Raw genomic sequence first — 19,045 nt, 5'->3', positions numbered from 1 at the left:
ACAACATATATCACCTTAATCAAACGTACTGTGTCATTTTGGAAACATATTTTTAAAAGGACGGAGTTCTGGTTGCTAAAAATACCTTAAGACCGTTAGACGTTCTGCAACTATTAAAAAAGTAAATTTAAAACAAAGCATTAGTAAAATAATTGCAACCTCCTAAAATGTTATTTGTTGTTGTTTTAGGAATACCGAGTTTACTGAATCATCCAGTACCAGGCAGTAACGTTATTCTGCTTGCTCGTATGGTTGCTGTTTTGCGCATGCGCTGTAAGCCTTGTTCCAGCGCGCGATCCGAATCTAATTCCTGCCTGTCTAAGGTGTTGAAGTCAGGAGCTAGAAGCAGAAACACTTCTGCCCCTTCAAGGTCTGTATCTCCATTGTTATTGTCACGCACCGTTCATTAGGGTGTGATACATCTTGTCTGAAGCTTGCAACATAACGCTGATGAAAGGGCAACATTCGGCTTTGGCTGTCAGCTGACCCTTGGAAGTATATTCCAAAGAGGGGTTAGCGAAATTGCGAAACAGTAGCGTGCTACCCGACAAAAAAGCGCTTCGACGCCTCGTCAGGGGTAGTAAGCTATATAAATGCAATTACAATACAATACAATATGTCTGAGAGAAGGTGTCACCAGTTCTCGTTGATGACGATGTTAGGGAGAGAAGTTTAAGTAACATGCACTGCTGGAAATTGGATTTTGTATAGTGTGTTTTTCCGTGGAATGTGCATGTGTGCACCCCTAGCTCCTGGGTTATTTTCGGGCCATATCATCAATTATATTGTTTCAGCTATGTGCGTCTTAGTGCTGATGTCTAGTCACCGAGATCTCTACCTGAGCCCCGTGCCCCCTCAGTTTCTGGTGTTCAGCCCTGCCTGTTACTGAATATGCTGGCAGCAGATGAAACGACACGGGTGACTTTTCGATGTGCTCATCATACCTCTTGTTTTCATTAGAGGCACTGCATCCTTTAGCCAGACGCACGTGTTCATCCATACTTGGAGTGTGCCACGGGGAAATCAGTTCAATTGCTTTTATATGTCCATAACTTTGCTGTAGCATTGCCTATTTATTTGGCTTGCCAACTGCTGTTGAAATCATGAATATAAAATAACTTATGTCAAGCATAACTCGGGTTGCAAGAAAGCGGAGTATTGGAAATTAGCATTTGTATCACCCAGATGCCTCGTGTCAATCCCCTAGCTTAAGGAATCAGTGCATTTTGATACTTATGGTCTCAGTTTAGTTTTGCTGACACCAGTGGTCGAAGTGCATTAGAGAAAGTTTGGGAACTGTGATGATGCGTGCAGGAGGAGAGGCGTGAGTGTAGGGTCGTGGTCAAAGGTGTGACTGGAAAAAACTAAATAATCTGTAACTTTTTTCAGTCTTTCACCTTCAGGTAATTACATGTATAAAATACATATAATTTAAATTTTTAAATATAAAAACGCACAATATCTCCCCCCCCGCCCCCGGTCTGGTCTGTAACAGAAAGCACTGTGAACATGTAAGTAAATATTTTAAACTTGCACTACTTACAATATAAGAGAAGTTTAAGTAACCTGCACTGCTGGAAATTGGATCATGTATAGTTAAGGTGACCAGGCATGCAGAGGCACTATGCAGATGGGTGGAGGGCTGGGGTCTGGGCGATGTCTGGCGTTGGAAAAACCCCACCAGTAGGGAATATTCATTCTTTTCCCACCCGCACCAACTTCATACCCGCATAGACCGGATCCTTTGCTCCAACCACATCGCGACCCAAATGATACATGCAACATACCTGGGTAAAACTCTTTCTGACCATAACCCACTGGAGATTCCCTTAGCTGGGGTAGAATCCCAACTCCGGTTCCTACCTGGAAGTGGTGGCCCATGATGCTTGAGGACCCAGTGTTCCGGGAAGCACTGGCGACTGGCATAGACCACTACTTCACGGAGAACGCTGGTTCTGCACCACACCCCAGAATGTTGACCTGGGAATGCATTCCACTCGTGGCTTCCTATTGACTTTGTGGTTTGCTGGCTTTATTTGCTTAAGGCTGTGCAGCTTGATTTTCTACCTCCCCATGCTAAAGACGTGTTTACAGTATTTTTCTACAAACTCGTCTGTAACACATCTTGTTCTTATCTCGTCACATTTGCCGGGCATTCAAAAACTGAGGTCAAATGTCAAGCTCTGTTTTCCTGGGAGCCTGGTGTTTGTTCTGCTTTCGTCTGACTTCAAAGTCAGATCGTCTATAGGAAAGAGGAATTCAGTGTCCTTTCTACATGGAGCCTGCCTGTGCCCTTTTTTAGACATAGCCATATCAAAACGTATCACATTCTTGATCTGCACAAGACATTTGCTTGTTTTTTTGCAAAATGCCTCTTCTTTGGTGAGTCCATTTAATTTGTGAAGCTGCCTTTTTATGAAATTCCATTTTAGTCCCCAAGTTAGCCGAACATATTGTGATCTTGAACAATTTACACTGTTTATGGCCCATTCACTGTCAAGCTCAGGATAAGATCTTTGCACAGGAAAAAGAGCCAGCCACATTGTGACACAGTTTAACAAGGCTTAGTTTTCACTTTGATGTGTAAAGCATATGCTTTATTTATAACATCCGTGGCAACTCGTTTTGGAGAGTTGGATAAGTTTAAAGGGACTTTTTATGAAAGCTTTTGTGTTTTTGTTTAGTTACACAATAATTATGTTTTCAGTTTGCAACTGTGCCTTTTTCGGAACATATATCTTACTGGATATAAATGATTTCTTCATTTGTCCTTGCAGACAGTATGGTAATAATTGGAATGGTGCAGTGGCACAGCGCTAAAAGGTCTAGGAAACCCACTGAACACTGACAATACCTATATTTTACTACTAAACAAGCAGTCGTAAGTGCAATTACCTTGCAGGCATTAGGGTCATAATGTGTATGGTGCAGCTGCATAAGGGTCAAAAGCTCTAGGAAACCTTCTGAACACCGATTATTGCTTTATTTTACTACTAAACAAGCAGTCCTATACAATTTCCTGGCAGGGACTACAGTCATGATTTGAATGGTGCAGCAAGTGCAGTGGCACAGGTGCCAAAAGGTCTAGGAAACCCACTGGACACAGTTTATTGCATTATTTTACTACTAAACAAGCTGTCAATCACAATTACCTTGCAGGGACTGCGGCCATGATTTGAATGGTTTAGCAGGTGCAGTGGCACAGGGGCCAAAAAGTTCTAGGAATCCCACTGAACACCGATTATTGCTATGTTTAACTACTAAACAAGCAGTCAGAAGTACTTTTTTGGTTCTTTTGTCACCATTGCACCCAAGTAATACATAGCCTAAATCATCACTGTAATAAAAGCTGAACGTATGGGAGTTTTCTGTCTACCTACAACTTATATTACATTCAGCGCATTTATATGACCCATTCTCAGTTTTTGTATGGTCCTAAAATGCTTCTGAATCTGGACACACTAACACTTTAGCAAGGGCATCCTCCATTCTAAAACCTTAGCATGTTGTAAACACTATATAAATACTTATCATAAGGCATTCCCTACCAAGCATTGGCACAGCCAATAGGTCTCGCATATGTGAGATCTTTTGGCTTTGTCAATGTTTTTTAGCCATATTATACAGCAGCAATCGCTTCAGTGCATCCTAACTGAAAAAAAGCACTATAATACAGACAGAGCTGGCTGTGTTAAATAGCTTTTTGACATGACTTTTAGCCATTTGCAGCATAGCTAAAAAGACATTAGCAAAGCCAATACATTTCACATAGACAAGACCTATTGGCTTTGTGAATGCTTCTTCTCTCTAAAATACCAGATCTCCATTTTGGGCTTTAAGTCTCAATGGGTATTAACCTTGAGCAGTTAAGGCAAGCTCTCAGGTGCTGATATAGGTTTAGAAAGAAAGATACATTTAATGAATCATCAGTCAGTTCCATTTCTTTATGTAAAACGAAGAAGACTTATATTTACACAAGGGTTCAGTTAGTAAAATTATAGCTTCAATAAGTTAATATGCGTTCCACCAATCATGGGAGCAGGACCTAAATGCACACATTACAAAGCAAGGTATAATAATCCTGGGTTTTTACTACCTAATATAACTACACAATGCATACCTACACAATGCATATCCTACTTTTGGCTTGAGAAAACCAGGAAACTATTGGCAGCTGTTTTAAATTTAGTCTCTGCTTATCTCTTTTTTTTATTTTTAGATATCTTTTTATTAAACATAACCATTGACATTCGGCAAAGCAGATGGCAATGATACATGTGGCGATTACATTTAGGCAACATTAGAGCTGGGGCAGATATCGATCGTCGCCAGGGCTTCAAGGAGATAATGGTTCGTCCTCCGAGGAGATCAGAAGTGCCACACCAATATCTCCCCGGTAGGCATTCCACTTACACCACACAGCGGACCACTTCTTACGGCATCCTCGTGCCACATAGACCGTTTTCTCCCTGAACAAACACCAATCTAAGTTCTTTTTTTCAGGAGGCCAGAGTCGGTGAGATACCCGCCCCCACAGTTGTGCGATATCACATTTGGCCACCATTGCGCCCAGAGTAGCCCAGAGCCTCTTCATACCCGTCAAATCAGTGGGTTCCCACACATTAAGGAGACATCTTTTAGCCTCCGGGCGAATGTCTGTTTGCAGTACTTCCTGCATTACCTCGTGTATCTCCCGCCAATACTCCTGTATCTGCCCACATTTCCAGAATATGTGCAGGAAGGTGCCCACCTGACCACAGCGTCCTCTGCAATCCTGCCCCTCCTCCCCTCCCCATATAAACCAGTTGGGGCCCAGTGATGTACCTCCCATGCAATATTGTAAGTTGGACCAGTCGTAGCCAAGCGGAAATCGCCTCCTCTCGGGGCGAGGCCACTGCATCCCTCCATTCCTCGTCATCAATCTTAAGTCCATCTCTTTCCCAATGCTCACGTAAACGTTCAAGAGGATCCGGGGTATTGATAATCAGTTTTTTTTATATGTTAATGAGATTGCTTATAGAAGATATCCATTGAGCAATCTCGCTTCCAGCGGTGAAGACTCAGGAGGGACGGTGCCCTTCTGCAGGGTTGTGACAAGAGCATGGCGAATCTGCAGGTAGCAGAAAAAATTTGAGCCGGAGACTCTGCTTATCTTTTAATGAGAACATGTGTACTGTTGCACCAGATGCAGAAGTGGCTGCAAGGAAAGCGGTCATACTGAGGGTGTCAGGTTAGTGTTACGGGTAGTAGACTTATGCAACTGGGAGTGATTGGGTTGTAATTGGCCTCAGACTGTGGAAACACCCCGTTACAACTGTTGAGGGTGGGAGATGGGTGTGCAAATGTAAGGGTTTTTCCAGAAGTCTGGAAAGTCAGGGGTGACTGGGGACAGATTGTATCAACTAGAGCCATTTACCACTGCTATTGTGTGCTGAGACGTCACCCTACCATTGAATCCAGAATCCAAGTACACCCATATAACACTGGTTACAAAGACAACCATTCCAAGGCTTAATCTGAGATGTTATGTTAGAGACTCAGCACTTAATAAACAACAAGTAATTATCAGTAAATTGCTGTCCAGTCAGTACTTGCAGCTAAGAAAACAAGAAGTGCTTTCACACTACACAAAATGGAAAAATATACTGTACACAAGATACAGACTACACTTATTACGGAGCACAAATGGGGAACAGTACCCATGGTGATTAGAGGACAGTGCCTTTAGAGAATGATATTATCGAAGTGAGCTAAAGAATGATGATGGATTCAACCCAGATCTGTGACTGGGGGTGAGTGTCTGAAAAGTTTATGCTCTCCGTCCATCGCCTCCTTGGGTTTGCTTTGTTCGCCCTTAAGTTGGCAGGGTATGCCCAGACGTTGGTCCCTTGCTCGCTTTGCCGCTGGTTTCAAGTTAGCCTGGCTGATGTGGGGTTTTACCCCTAAACCGGTCCCAGGATGCTTGTTTCCGGTCCAGGGAAGACCTGGCTTGCCATTTCGGGCTGGACTGTTCCCATGAGGCACAGGGTCAAGACTGATTTGCATATAGTTGGGTCTGAACTGGGGTGGCAAAGTGAACGAAAGAACGATCATTGATTCAACCCAGATCTGTGACTGGGGGTGAGTGTCTGAAAAGTTTCCGTGCTCCGTACATCGTCTCCTTGTGTTTGATATTGGCTTTTGGCCTAAAGGGGGAGAATTTAATTGGACTTAAGGGAATTAATTTTGTGGAGTTTGATCTTGCCCTAAGTCACAGCCTTGGTTCCCCTCCCCACCCAGTTAAGTACACTGTTCCCACCCGTTGCAGGCACATTGCTACTGTATCTCGCTGTTTGTTGTAGAATAGTTCACATGGTCTGCTCATTCAGGCAGCTCCTACATGCTCTTCCCCAGCGGATGGGATGTCTATACATGATGAGCGCTGTACCTGCACTCTGGAAAGTCACGGCAGCACCAGTCCGTCAGAGGTGTGCTTGGGGTCCCAGGGCTTGCAGTCATGGAGATGTTGAAAGTCAAACCATAACAGACGTTTAAGTTCATTCTAGTGCTTCAGCACTTTTTGCTGCCACATCGCTATTGAGAATTATCCTCTTGGCAGATTTCCGGACACTTTCTGCATAGGACTTTGCCTCTGCTGACCAGACAATTTGGGCCTCCTCACCATCTCACAACTTCCCAAATATAGTAGATTGCTCCCTGTGTGTTTATGGTGATGATCACCTTGTTGAGTCGATTCACAACCTTGGGGTCTCTTGAGCAATGTCTTTTTCATCCACTGCAATCTACAAAGCTGCTCCTGTGTAGCCAGGCAGTCATTTTACTCCCTTGAAGATAGTTGCAGGCAGCCCTTGCTGGAACGCTAGCTGACTCCTCCCCTAGGTTATTGGTCATGAACCTGACAACGGGCATTGACGGTCAGGACACCTACTCTGAAGCTCAAAGGTATTTCCGGGGCACCAATGAAGTGGGAGCCTAGGCTTCTGGTCAGGTGATCTTGGCATACTTACTGGAAGTTTCTGCCCCATCTTTATACTCTATTTGCAGTCAGTCCTTGGGTTTTCCAGAAGTGCTCTGGGAAGTGCTGCACTTTTGGGATTTCCATGAAGACCATTTGAGTCATGGGCTTTATGAATGTGATCAGGAGAATGCTGGGAGTCTCCTAAAACGAGCAATCCACAATAAAAGCGCAAAAGAAAGTGAAGCTCCCCACTTAGCTACTTGTTAATGTGTGGTGTGTAGGTTCTCCCAGTGAACAATGGGACAGAAATGGGTAGGAGGATATCCCAGCTGCATTACCTTAGTCCTGATGAGACCTCTTTATATTAACCATGGGTTCGAAACGTCTCCAACATGCTATTGTAACCGACAAACAGGAAATGTCTGTTCAAGACATTTATTTGTAGCACATTTTACAATTGTCTCTTACTGTGATAAATGCCTTGTGTATCTTTGATTGTGCCCACAAAAACTTTGGCTTTGGAACTGGGGACACTTTGCACTGTTAAATATTGTTACTGTTATTTTGTGTTTTCTTTAGATTGGGCCTATGTTTGAATACGTATAGATAAATCAATTCTTTTACTACCAGAGATGGTTTGTTGTGTCTAAATTTTCAAATGAAATATTTCTGTTCTTAGCGATATGAGACTATTTAGTCCAGTGATTAATTAATTATTGTGCAAATAATACCAATGTGTGCCTCTGTCTCTGTTCTTCTCCATGTAGCACAATACTCTTACTTGCTGCATATTTACAGACATCGTTTTATTCTTTTATGTAGGTGGGCCACCCTTTTACCCCAGCTCATTGCTACCCATCTTTACACTAGGACGAAAGCTAGATCAAGGAACCTATTGCCAGCTTTCTGCCCTAGGAAATAAGCCCAATAGACCAACTTCTGCTTCGAATAAGTTCTCCAACTGTCCTGTTATCCTTGTCCAGAAAGTTAGGATAACAGTACCACTTCAGACCACTGTAGAAAGTCTGCACTGGTGACGTTAAATGTCTGGCATTTTATAGAGCCAGCACCAAGTAACCAATTTATTAGTTTGGCGGTCAAGTACGCAGTGCAGGTGTATTTAAACTGAATATATTTAAATTGGGCATTCCACGAAACCCTTTCTGTATATCCCATGGTCTTCCCCCACTCACATCAATTAATTTCCTTCCTGTGGATTATTCTTAGTTCCTTCTGATCTTTTGCAAAATGTGCTAGCACATGTTCCAAAGTGATAAATAGAACCGTTTTTTTTGTTGTAAATCTATTTTATTGATTTTGTACTTTTATGATAGACTGTGTACATATGCAGGCATTGTTGGACATTCTAGCTGTTACATTAGGTATGGTACTTGCACATTTGTATGGCCCTATTGCATTCCCAAGACAGTATAAATGCTGCAAAAACAAGACTTTTGGGTCCAGTTGCAATTTGTGTCCAATAAACAAGCGAGGGAAGAAAGGAGGGACAAAATGTTATGTTGGTTACTATTAATGTACATTTCTAATTATACTTTAGATTATGCACATTATTACATGCCTACTGCTGCATGCCTTTACGTGCGTTAACATACAGAAAAAGCGATAGTACTGGTACTTGTAAACGCTAGGTGACATTAATAGATCAACAAGAGAGATCAAACAAGTTGCATAAACTAGCAACAAAAAAGAGAAAGCGGAAACGCGTGTAACAAATGGTCAACCAACAGCGCCTCCCTGCTTTCATGTATAGTTTTGTATGTTACTCTGACAGCTGATAACTGCTATCTACCTCCTCTCTTCTGAGGTTTGTGGTTGTACACTGGTACAGTCAGCGTGTACTTGCCAGTAAAAAGGTGTCGTGGTGCATACGGTATCCCAATTTGCATGCATATTAGCCACCTACAGAGTGTGCATCAGGGGAGCCCCCGGTTGTCGTGTCTGTGTTTTGTTGCAAGTCAGTGTAAAGAGTGTCCCAGTATGTTGCAATGGGAACCTTACGCAGTCCCAGGGTTTCTTCGCACCTTGGCCCACGCGAGCTTGGAGTTCCGCCAGGCCTTTATATGGGGGAGTCAGGCGCTTTCCATCTTTTAGTTATCAGTCTCTTGGCTACTATCAATCCCAAGTCTAGAAATCTGGATGTGACCTTCGTGTTGGGTGTCCTGCGGAACTTGTGCAGCAAGTAGGTTGGCCAATTGAAAGTCAGCTCCTGACCAGTCTAGGTGTGTAATATTGCGGCCACTTCACTCCAGTATGCGCCCACACGGGTACATCTCCAAAGCATGTGTATTATATCAGCCCCATTCTCAGTGCATCTCGGACATTCTGCATCTTCGCAACTAAAATATTGATTAATTTTTTCAGGTATGAGATATGCCCTTTGAACTATATATAACTGTATCTGCCGGAAGCACCTATTCCCGGGGATGCGTGTCGGGCTCTCAAGCACCAGGGCCCATTCCATATCTATAAAACTGGTGACCCAGGTCCCGCTCCCATTTATATCGGAGTGAATCCAGGCTAATCGCTGCATGAGTTCTGAGTGAGGCTGCGAACCGGGCCGTTAGGGGCTTGTGTCACATGCCGTGTAAGTACTGCAGGGTGAGATGCGTTCATGGCTCTGTAGTGACGTCCCCCCTTTTGGCCGTGAGTGAGTCTAGCAGTGAATGATGGGCGATAAATTGCCCTGGTGGGAGCCCCTCTTCCTCTACTAGCGATGTATATGGTCTGAGCGCCCCCTCGCGATATAGGTCTCCAATTGTTTGGATGCCTTTCTCCTTCCATCCCCTGATTGTTGGCACAGTAAGCACTGCCTGCCCACTGGGGATTCCCTCTAAAGGTATCGCCAGCGCATATTGAAATACAGTGTGCAGTTTTCAGGACAGCAGCGGCGATTTAATCCTAACTGGTGGATTAAGGCATTTTAGTGGTGGTACAGTGAGGCTGCACGTCAGGTACGTGCACGCTCTCCCGAGTAGCTCCTTTTTTCTCTATTTTTAGCTTTCTGACTCACTTGACTGGAGGAGTACAATGCTGATCACCGGGATTGCGCTATGGAGGCTTACTAAGATGCCTAATCCACCAGTTTTAGGATTCAATCAACACTGCTGTCCTGAAAACTGCACATTGTATTTAAATACCTATTCTAATTCAATGCTACAATTATGCGGACCGCCACCTGAGGGTCTGTAACCCTGACTTCGCCTTGATACAGGTTGTGTCCCCCCAGTCCCCCCATCCTGAGGAAGACTTGCCTGCAGAGGATACAAACCACCCTCTATGCGCCAGGGTCGAAACTTCAACACTTTCCCCTAGTGGGCCTGTACTCTACTTCAACCCATCCCTACCTCTTTTCAGAACATTTTACTCTGTACAACATCAAGAACCAGAAAAGTACTTGCGAATCCATGAGAGACAGGCCCCATTGTAAAACTGGTGCTACTGTAAACCACGACCAGTTTACTAAGGACATTACTATGTGTAATTGATTGTTTTAACTACTCTCTGATTTCCCTCCCTATACATCTGTTCTATTCTCACGAATACAATCCTTTTTCCACACTCCCCTGGAGCAACCCTCTTTTCTGTTTTGAAACGTTCCCTAAAGTGATCTGTTATAATAACTGTGAGATTAAACAGTCACTATATCCTCTTTTTGAGGATATACTTAATTCAATTGAGAAACTACTAGGGTACACTTATGATTTTACTTGAGTTCTATGTGTATCATGTTCATAGATTTTGACTTCATGAATACCTTCCTAAGGCAGTTAGTCTAGGACCATTGTTTTCTATACCAAGTATTACCCAGGTCCATGGACTAGTATGGGTCACCCTATTATTTTTTAATGGTTCACTGTGAGTGACAGCAGTCTTCTCTTTCACAAGGAGTATATCGGCACACAAAGTAGTTTTGTTCAGTGCCAGTAACTACTGTAGCAGGGTGTGCTTTTTGAGACTAAAAACAATTTTTGCTTTTGCCAATGTTTGTTATAATGGTGAGGGTCCGGCAGCTCCCACGCCTCTAAGGTTTTACAAAAACCATGCCAAAACAATTCACACATTGATAAAACTAAAGAGCTGACAACCAATTTCAGACCATTCGGCCTTTTTCCAATGCTTGTTTATTTCTGTTCCCCATGATCTTATTGAAAATGGTTACACTGATTTTCCATTATGAATATTTTTGGGAAATACTAGCATGCATCAACACATCTTACTAAATGATGCTGCAAAGAAATGGTACCTGAAATTTTATAGTAGTTTAGCAAAATGTTTATTTTTCTCCTCTCGTTTTTTGTGAACATTTTATTTTGAAAGCAAAGAATCATCAATCTTGCTTTCAAGCTTCTGCAAATATTCGCATCAAAACATAGTGCATTCTGGGAATATTATACATAGCCTCATATTGTTAAACTTTGAAAACATGTTTATACATTATACTGGAACCACTGTCAGTAGTGCAGTCAGAGCTTACAACATTTGCTTAGAGCGCTCACCCTAATAATAAAGGCTTTCAAATAATGAACCATGAATGCAAATTTGAACAGCATTAACATATGGACAAAAATATTACCTTAACTGCAGACAGTGCCCTTCCCTGATCCATAATGTACTGCAATCGCAGCTAAAGGGTTAGTGCTGCAAGGGGTTGGGCCTAGTTGTCCCAAGGACAAAATACACATGAAAACTTGTTGCCCTTGACCCCAAACAATATGTCCTGGGCATCGGGCTATAGGAATTCCGCATCCCTGAAAGCACCAGTAAATGTTGTAAGAGGATTAAATGAACTTACCTGCCCTTTCACTGGCCATTATGTTTGTATATAACAATGTTATCCATTGTGGCCATTCATATCTCAGGCTCTTCTGCTTGAGAACAACTTCTATAAATTTCCAACTGAATGTGTGTGAAATGTTTTCTCAAGATCTACAGCGGTTACAATGGCCCGTTTACGTAAATCCCCCAGTGTCTTTCTCTTTCTGGATGTTAAACAGCCTTCTGATTTTCATAGTGGCCTTTCTGGTGGGGATGAGCCTATTTTGATCATTGATAGTGGCCTGTAAGAGGCTGTATACATGCTGTGCCCTATACGGCTTTGGCAGACACATATCAGTGCCTTTCTCACAGTTACATGTAAACTACCTGACTGCAATGCAGCTGCAAACATCTTAACTTGTTGAGTCTCGAGAATGTCTATATAAATATGATCAAATTCATTGGGTAGCCCCTCTGTCTCAGATGCCTTTCCTTTAGCCACTTCTGTATTGACTTCCTTAATTTCACCCTCATTTATCAGGAGACCCAATATTTATTTTTATTTAGCAGTCACATTCATTTCCTGCTTAATAGCTTCCTCTGTTGATGCCTCCTGCATTATGCAAAAAAGGATTTATTAATCTCAGACCGTGTTACACTACATATCAACTACCACCTCCAATTTAAATTATAGGCGAGTCCCTAATTCTTGATTAGTCAACTGGTTTTCTCTCCCTCAGTATACATCCCTGCCAAATATTATCTATGATTATCCCACCTTTATTTTTCCACTATTGTAGCATACCTCTCTCTCGTCCTTTGTGAAGTGTTTGCCCACCATTGGACCCTTGCTGTTCTTCTTGTCTGTGCAAAGGTTTGGCTAGATGACCACTTTTATCCTTTAGGGTCTTTCACTCTCGCAATTGTCTCCAATACATAGCCCTCTCATCGCTGCTCGCCACTCAATGTAGGTTTCAGAAACTGTTCCCTGGTTCTCTCTAAAATAATTGTGAATCATCTCACTGAGATTTTTTCTAAACGTTCTCATATTCTCCAGGATGTCCTCTTGGAGTCTCAAGCTGCCTCATCTCAATCCCAGTATCAGCACATTGTGATTCGAGAGCGTGAGCCCCAGGTATTCGAAAGATGTGACTCGTGTGCAAATGTCCCTAGACCTCTTAAATCTGTCCAGTCTAATGTGCAGGTCATGTACTGGTGTGTAAAAGGAATACTCTCTGTCCAGCTCATGACTCTGTCTACATATGTTGGTGTGCTGCCAATCTTACGGCCATCTCGTAACGTGTCCAGCAGTATCCACGGCTGTGTGCCAGCGATTTTTCTGTGTTTGTGTTTAACATGCAGTTAATGTCTATTCCTCAATACAATTTTAATTGGTCTGTATTGGGATCATAATGATTTCCGACACAATACCTATACTATCCAATTTTCCTTTCAACATTATAATTCAACCCTCATTATCTACCTCTTACATCATTTCTATGAATGGTACATCCGTTTCAATCTGTATAAGTGTCCTCCCTAGCATGTTGAAACTTTTCGTCTTTAGACCTAATTTGATGTTTTTATTTCAAGAAGTCCACAGAAACCCCTGTTCTCTTTAAATATGAATATAATTTATATAATTTGGTCGCTGTGCCCTTTCTATTACATTTCACATGAGGAATGTATAGTTATTTAAAAATGGCATTTCAGTTTTGGGTGTCAGGTTCCCTCAAGAGCAACCTCCCTGTCACCATGTTTTGAGGGGTCCCCCAAGTGTGTCCCAATCATTGTGATGGTCATTCAGATTCAGTATTCTAATTTATAATCAAAGCCCAATAAAAATAAAATGTACTTTTACCAGCTCCAAATTCTCAGGTTCGAGTGCCTAGCATACTCTGTCCAATTAACTACAAATTCAACTGTGGTAACATACTGCCTTTTTCCAGATCACTGAAATGAAGAGTTGGGGTAGCTCAGTCTTGTCTTATTGCTACTTGTCCAGCCCATCGGCTACCCCCTAAAATCCTCTGTCGATCTCTTATGGTACTCCTTATCCGGTGTGAGCCTGTGTAACTCTCCACACAGCTGGCAGTCCATCCACAGCTAGGATGATCAATCCCCTTGTCTTTTTTGTCACCCTCCTCCTCTGTGGCACAGCCTAGTCTCGGTTTTGAAAACATCAAAAGTCATTTGCAGTTCTCGATGTGCTCTCAGGCATTACATCTTCCTCCTGTGTAGTATGATCAGACTCAGAGCCATCTTTGGATGCTACTGAAGGAGTTGCCTCATCCCTTGTGAGTCTTTTCTCATTCAGTGATGCTACCTCCAATGCTATGCTGTCAGTATACCTGCTTCGGTCTCGGGTTTGGTAGTCCTTTTAGCACTCCTACATTTAAATGTATGTCTTCTCTTAGTAGCGCTCCTGATTTACATTGCGTGAGGTCAGTCCTGGCTTTGTATTGCTCCAGCCAGCCCCACGGTTAAAGCTGGCTCTTCCAAGAAGAGTGAGTCACTATTGAGCATGGCAGAATAAAGCATATATTGTACATCTTTATCCCTCAAACAGACCTCTAAAAATCATAAACATTTTATCAGACCTGCAGGATTAGTGACTTAAATATTGACTATACCTAACTTTAATGCACTTTACCCACAAACTGTTCTCCAAATGTGTGATGCTAGCTGAATAGTCACCTTTTTATTTGTTATCACATATGAGAGCACCTTCAAATATGTGAGTTCAGCATGTATGTTGTGCAAAAAACTCTTCTTTGATTTAATAGACTAAACATGTGCTCCATGTATAAGAATCTAGTCAGCATATAGGGTATACATGAACCCTGAGTTGCCTCTTAGTTCATTAATAGCATTGTCATCAGGACGGGGGTAGACATTTTTCTTAGTTCATATTTAAAAACTTTCACTTTAAATACCTATATCACTAATGCATGATGTGCTAGTGCACTGTCATTTACAGATAGCACTTTATCCATTGTTCTTCCAGACTGAAACCGCAAAGCTACCTAAGTGAATCCTTCAACAATCAGGTCAAGGTGCAGCTCCTGAAATACAGGCTGAGGATCTTCTCGATCTTAACACATTATCCCCCAGAGGACATTCTCCATGTACTCTGCTTCTGTAGCTCGGTTCTGGAGGATAAGCATATGCTCCTGCACAGGAAATGGAATGAGCAAGGAATATGGTCATGCAGGGAGGCTGTGATGGCCTGTTATGAACCAGTGGATATCTCGCTAAACTGTGCGATCGTGAAATTCCTTCAGATGTTTGGCAAACAGGCTATGGCTAAGAATCCAGTGGTAATAGTGGAGATGAGAACAGTTATTAGTGACTAGTCAGCATTGTGGAGTGACCTGTAGCATCTCTGGAGTTGCAGTTTGGCTAAAGTCAACGGGTTCCTTTGGCCTATACTAACTCGGCACTGGGGGTTGGTCACTCTGCGGGAGAGATGACGCGCTTTAAATGAGACCAACTGCCATTTGCTTTTGACCCTTTGAAGACCCACTTAAATCAGTTCTTTGTAATTGTCTTAGATTATAAAACGAGCATTAGCACTTTAAAACCGACAATATCCTTTGTTCTTAACATGCACTTGGAGCTAGCCCCCACACTGTTTAAAGCAACTTCTAGTGGTAGTAGGTAGTGGTAGTAGGGGTGTGCCTCTTTAGGGAGGGGAGAACACTTCTAGGCATGTATGCTCTAGTTACTAAGAAGGTCTATTAGAACAATTTCCTGTGGAGTGGTGATTGAGAATGAGAGGAAAACATTGAAAAAATAGGTCAGAAATTTTGTGAGTCAGTGGGTAGAGTCAAAATACGTCAACCTGAGATGCTCTCGCTGGATAAACTTGCAGTGCTCATATTACCAATAAATCGGCTACACACGCTTTGCCCTTATCTGATTTGCTCATTTAGCTTATTAAAAATCATTACACTAAGCCGACTATTGCCAGTGACATTTATTTATTATTGTGGGCCACTGTGAAACTCCCTTAGCATATATTGTCGTGTGGCTGCACCTGTGCCCTAGTGACTAAAGAGACTGAAGTGTTGACATCTCCTCCACTTCTCATGTATTAATGTGTCCCCCATCAACTTGATGCATTCAGGGCTGGTTTCATATACTAAGAGAGTTGACTTTACTTGCATTAATCTATGATATTTAAAGTGAGATTTTGTTTTACTAAACATATACATGATTATTGTATGTTGGGTTGTGTATGCTTTATGTGCCCTATCAACCTGATTTTGTTTTCAGTTACAAACAATACGGGCATTTCTTTTGAATCTGTTTGTCTTTTGTCTTCAGTTTAATTCTGTTGGTAACCATTTTTTGGGCATATTATCAAGATATTTATTTGTTTGCTTCAATAACTTTGAAATTACCTCCTTGCTAGCAATTTGCCATACACAATTCAAAGAGGGACGTGCAGAAAAGTATGGAGGAAGGATACATTGCTTGATGTGGGCATGTTTCCTGCAAAATTAGTGAAACTGACATAAAGAACATTTAGAATAACTCCGATAAGTCTAAAACAAGAGAATGAAGAGAGACAAAGAAAATGATTCTGATGAGGGGTATAATTATTTAGTGATCTGTTGCATTATAGACCTCCTCCTTCTACTAATGGTCCACAGATACTGAGACTGCCACTACATGATATGGGTGCAGGTGACCCAAGCATGAGTATGCGTGAAATGACATCATTTAGTATTGCAAGTGCTCCACCGGAGGATACTTTACCTGCTTTAACTGAGGCTGTTGTTACTCCACCATATACAATTAAACCAGAGAGAAGAAAAAATGGAAGTGGCTAATTTGAAAATTGAATTTGGAGAAATTGTACAGGGTAAAATTGATGCAGAAAGACTACTTGTCTATTATTCAGATGAATTAAAATATTTGATCAGGAAAGCAGCTAGTTGTGTGCCTGAAGCATATGACAGGCTTGTCAACCTAGCAGACGAATATGACCTTGATTTTTATAAAACTAGGACCTTGCGTAAAAACGGTCACATTGATTGGAGGGAAGCTGAAGTGAAGATTGTGGGTCTACTCTCTCTGAAATTTGGCCACTGAAAGTGCGATGGCCGACAGAATCTAGATCAAATTCAAAATGCATTTGTTCCTCAGGTGTAGCAGAATGCAAATCAGTCACAGATCTATTTTACTGCTCCAGGCCAACAGACGCCAATGGAGAATGTGCAAAACAATGATCAATTCTATATAAGCCTGTGGCCCCAGTGCTTCAGCAAACCATGAAAAGCAAAATGCCCTAATAACCGAGATCAATGTTTCAACAGAATCCATTGATTCTGAATGGGGATTGTCCCCAGCATTCCCCAAATGTGACTAATTTGACGATGCCTGGAGTGGGTGAAGCCAGGGGGGTAGAGGAAGATTGCATGTCTGGTACAGTTCTAGATGTAGAGCAGAGTGGCCATATGTGGAGCTTCCCCAATTCATTTTAGATGGATACTGGTACTACCCGCTCCATGGTTCATTTTATGGAGGTCCCAAACCTTCCTCTCTTTGGAAGAGAAGTACACGTTGTATGGGTAGCAAGAAGCAGATGACTAATCAGGTTTCAGTAAGTGTCCCTGCAAAAATAGGTTCAGTTGAAAATGACCAATTCATATTGTGTGATTTGAGTTTTGTTAATTTACTTGGAAGGGATTTGTTGTTCAAGATGCATTGTGTAATCTACTGTTCACCGAAAAATGACGCAATTCAATCTCATGATGGGGATTTAGAGTTTAAAATAAAATCACTAGAGTAAAAATTCCTGCTATTTCCATTTCTTACAAAAGATGACATGCCTCTTGATAAGACACACTGAGAGTGGCTAGAAATGGGATTTTGCTAGTAAAGAAATTGGACTGATACAAATTGCAGAGCCAGTGAGAATTACAATAAAGCCACATGCTGTTTACCCTTGAACTCGTCATTGTCAACCTGCACAAGAAGCAGTGAAGGAAATGAAGCCCATCATATAAAAAATTATAGAACAGGGTATCCTACAAAATGTGCTTGGTAGTCGCTGTAGCTCTTCTGTGATGGGCATTAAAAAAACGAGTTGTGGATGGAGGGTGGTCCAAGATCTTTGCAAGATAAACAAGGTAGTAGTTTTGTGTTTTCCTGTGGTACCAAATCCGGCTGTAATTATGTTTCAGATTCCTGTGGATGCAGAAATGTACACAGCCATAGACTTGTCCCAAGTGTTCTTCTCCATTCCTCTTCATGAGAATAGTCTGTATTGTTTTGCATTTTGGTTCTTCAATAAAGTCCTGGTTTGACTTTGAATGACACAGGGGTAAATAAAAAGTTCCTCAATATTTAGTCCAACCCTAAAGAAAGATTTGGATAGTCTGCAACTGCCCGCTAACTCGCAGCTGATGCAGTAAATTGATGGCCTAAAGTTGGAGTCCAAAACAAAAGAAGATTACAAGCTAGATAAATTGTGCTCTTAAAGCATCTTGCTGATAATAGACTTAAGGTTTCACCTACAAAGATGCAGTGCTGTCAAAGAGCAGTTGATTACCTTGGTCATCACATTCAGAAAAGTGTCAAAAGATCGTGGTTTTTTTCATTCTTGAGAATGAATCCTCCCAACTACGCAGAGGGAAGTGAAGATGTTTTTGGGAGTGGTTGGCTGCTGTTATCAGGGGATTCCAAAATCTTCCCTTATTGCAAAGCCTTTAAAATGGTTTACGCACAACGACATAGTGGAGATAGTCCCATTGATGAGGAATGCATAAGGGTTTTCCTAGAATGATGAAGCAAAATCTTGTCCTTCAAATAAAGGAGTCAGTCATGGGAGATGATTCAAATGAAGAATATGAAGTGGAAGATTTGAAAATTGTTGCCAGTTCATTCTTTGAAGAAGAGCCACCATGATAAAAAAAATTGAAAAAAAATCCAAACAAAACCCCATAGACTCGGAAGTATTTTTTGAAGGAACTATTGATCTAAAAGCAAACATTTTAAGAGCCATACCAAAGAAATCTGTATGGGCAAATTTTGTTTTGTTTCGTATCCAGTTGAAGATAGCTGGGCTTCTTGAATGTTATGGATTGAGTTAATGATCTTAAACTTATATAAAAGTTTGATCCTTAGTTTTTTTTTACCTTCCTAAGAGTTGGGTTTCCGGTCTCATTTTTACTTTTGCTTAGTAAAAGAATGGCGTCCAAAATACAAAAATGCTGCAAAATGTTTGGAGTACTTTTAAAAAAAAAAAAATTTTTTTTATTGAGAATTCATACTGGTACAAAAAAAAAACATTTCATAGAT

The 19,045-nt window shown here is 41.6% G+C and overlaps 1 protein-coding gene across 1 annotated transcript in view; it reads left to right on the top strand.

Annotated features, from left to right (window-relative positions):
- The first annotated feature begins 253 nt into the window (after window positions 1-253).
- The window catches only part of AAAS (aladin WD repeat nucleoporin), a 416,285-nt gene continuing 397,493 nt past the window's right edge, over window positions 254-19,045 (top strand). The window contains exon 1 of the mRNA XM_078687624.1: window positions 254-370. The gene's annotated coding sequence lies outside the window, so the exon portion shown is untranslated. The remainder of the gene's footprint in view (window positions 371-19,045) is intronic.

This window comes from Lissotriton helveticus, chromosome 1_1, assembly GCF_964261635.1.
Source record: "Lissotriton helveticus chromosome 1_1, aLisHel1.1, whole genome shotgun sequence".
Lineage (NCBI taxonomy): Eukaryota > Metazoa > Chordata > Amphibia > Caudata > Salamandridae > Lissotriton > Lissotriton helveticus.
The sequence above is the reverse complement of the archived record's forward strand: the minus strand, read 5'-3'. Positions and strand labels throughout refer to the sequence as shown.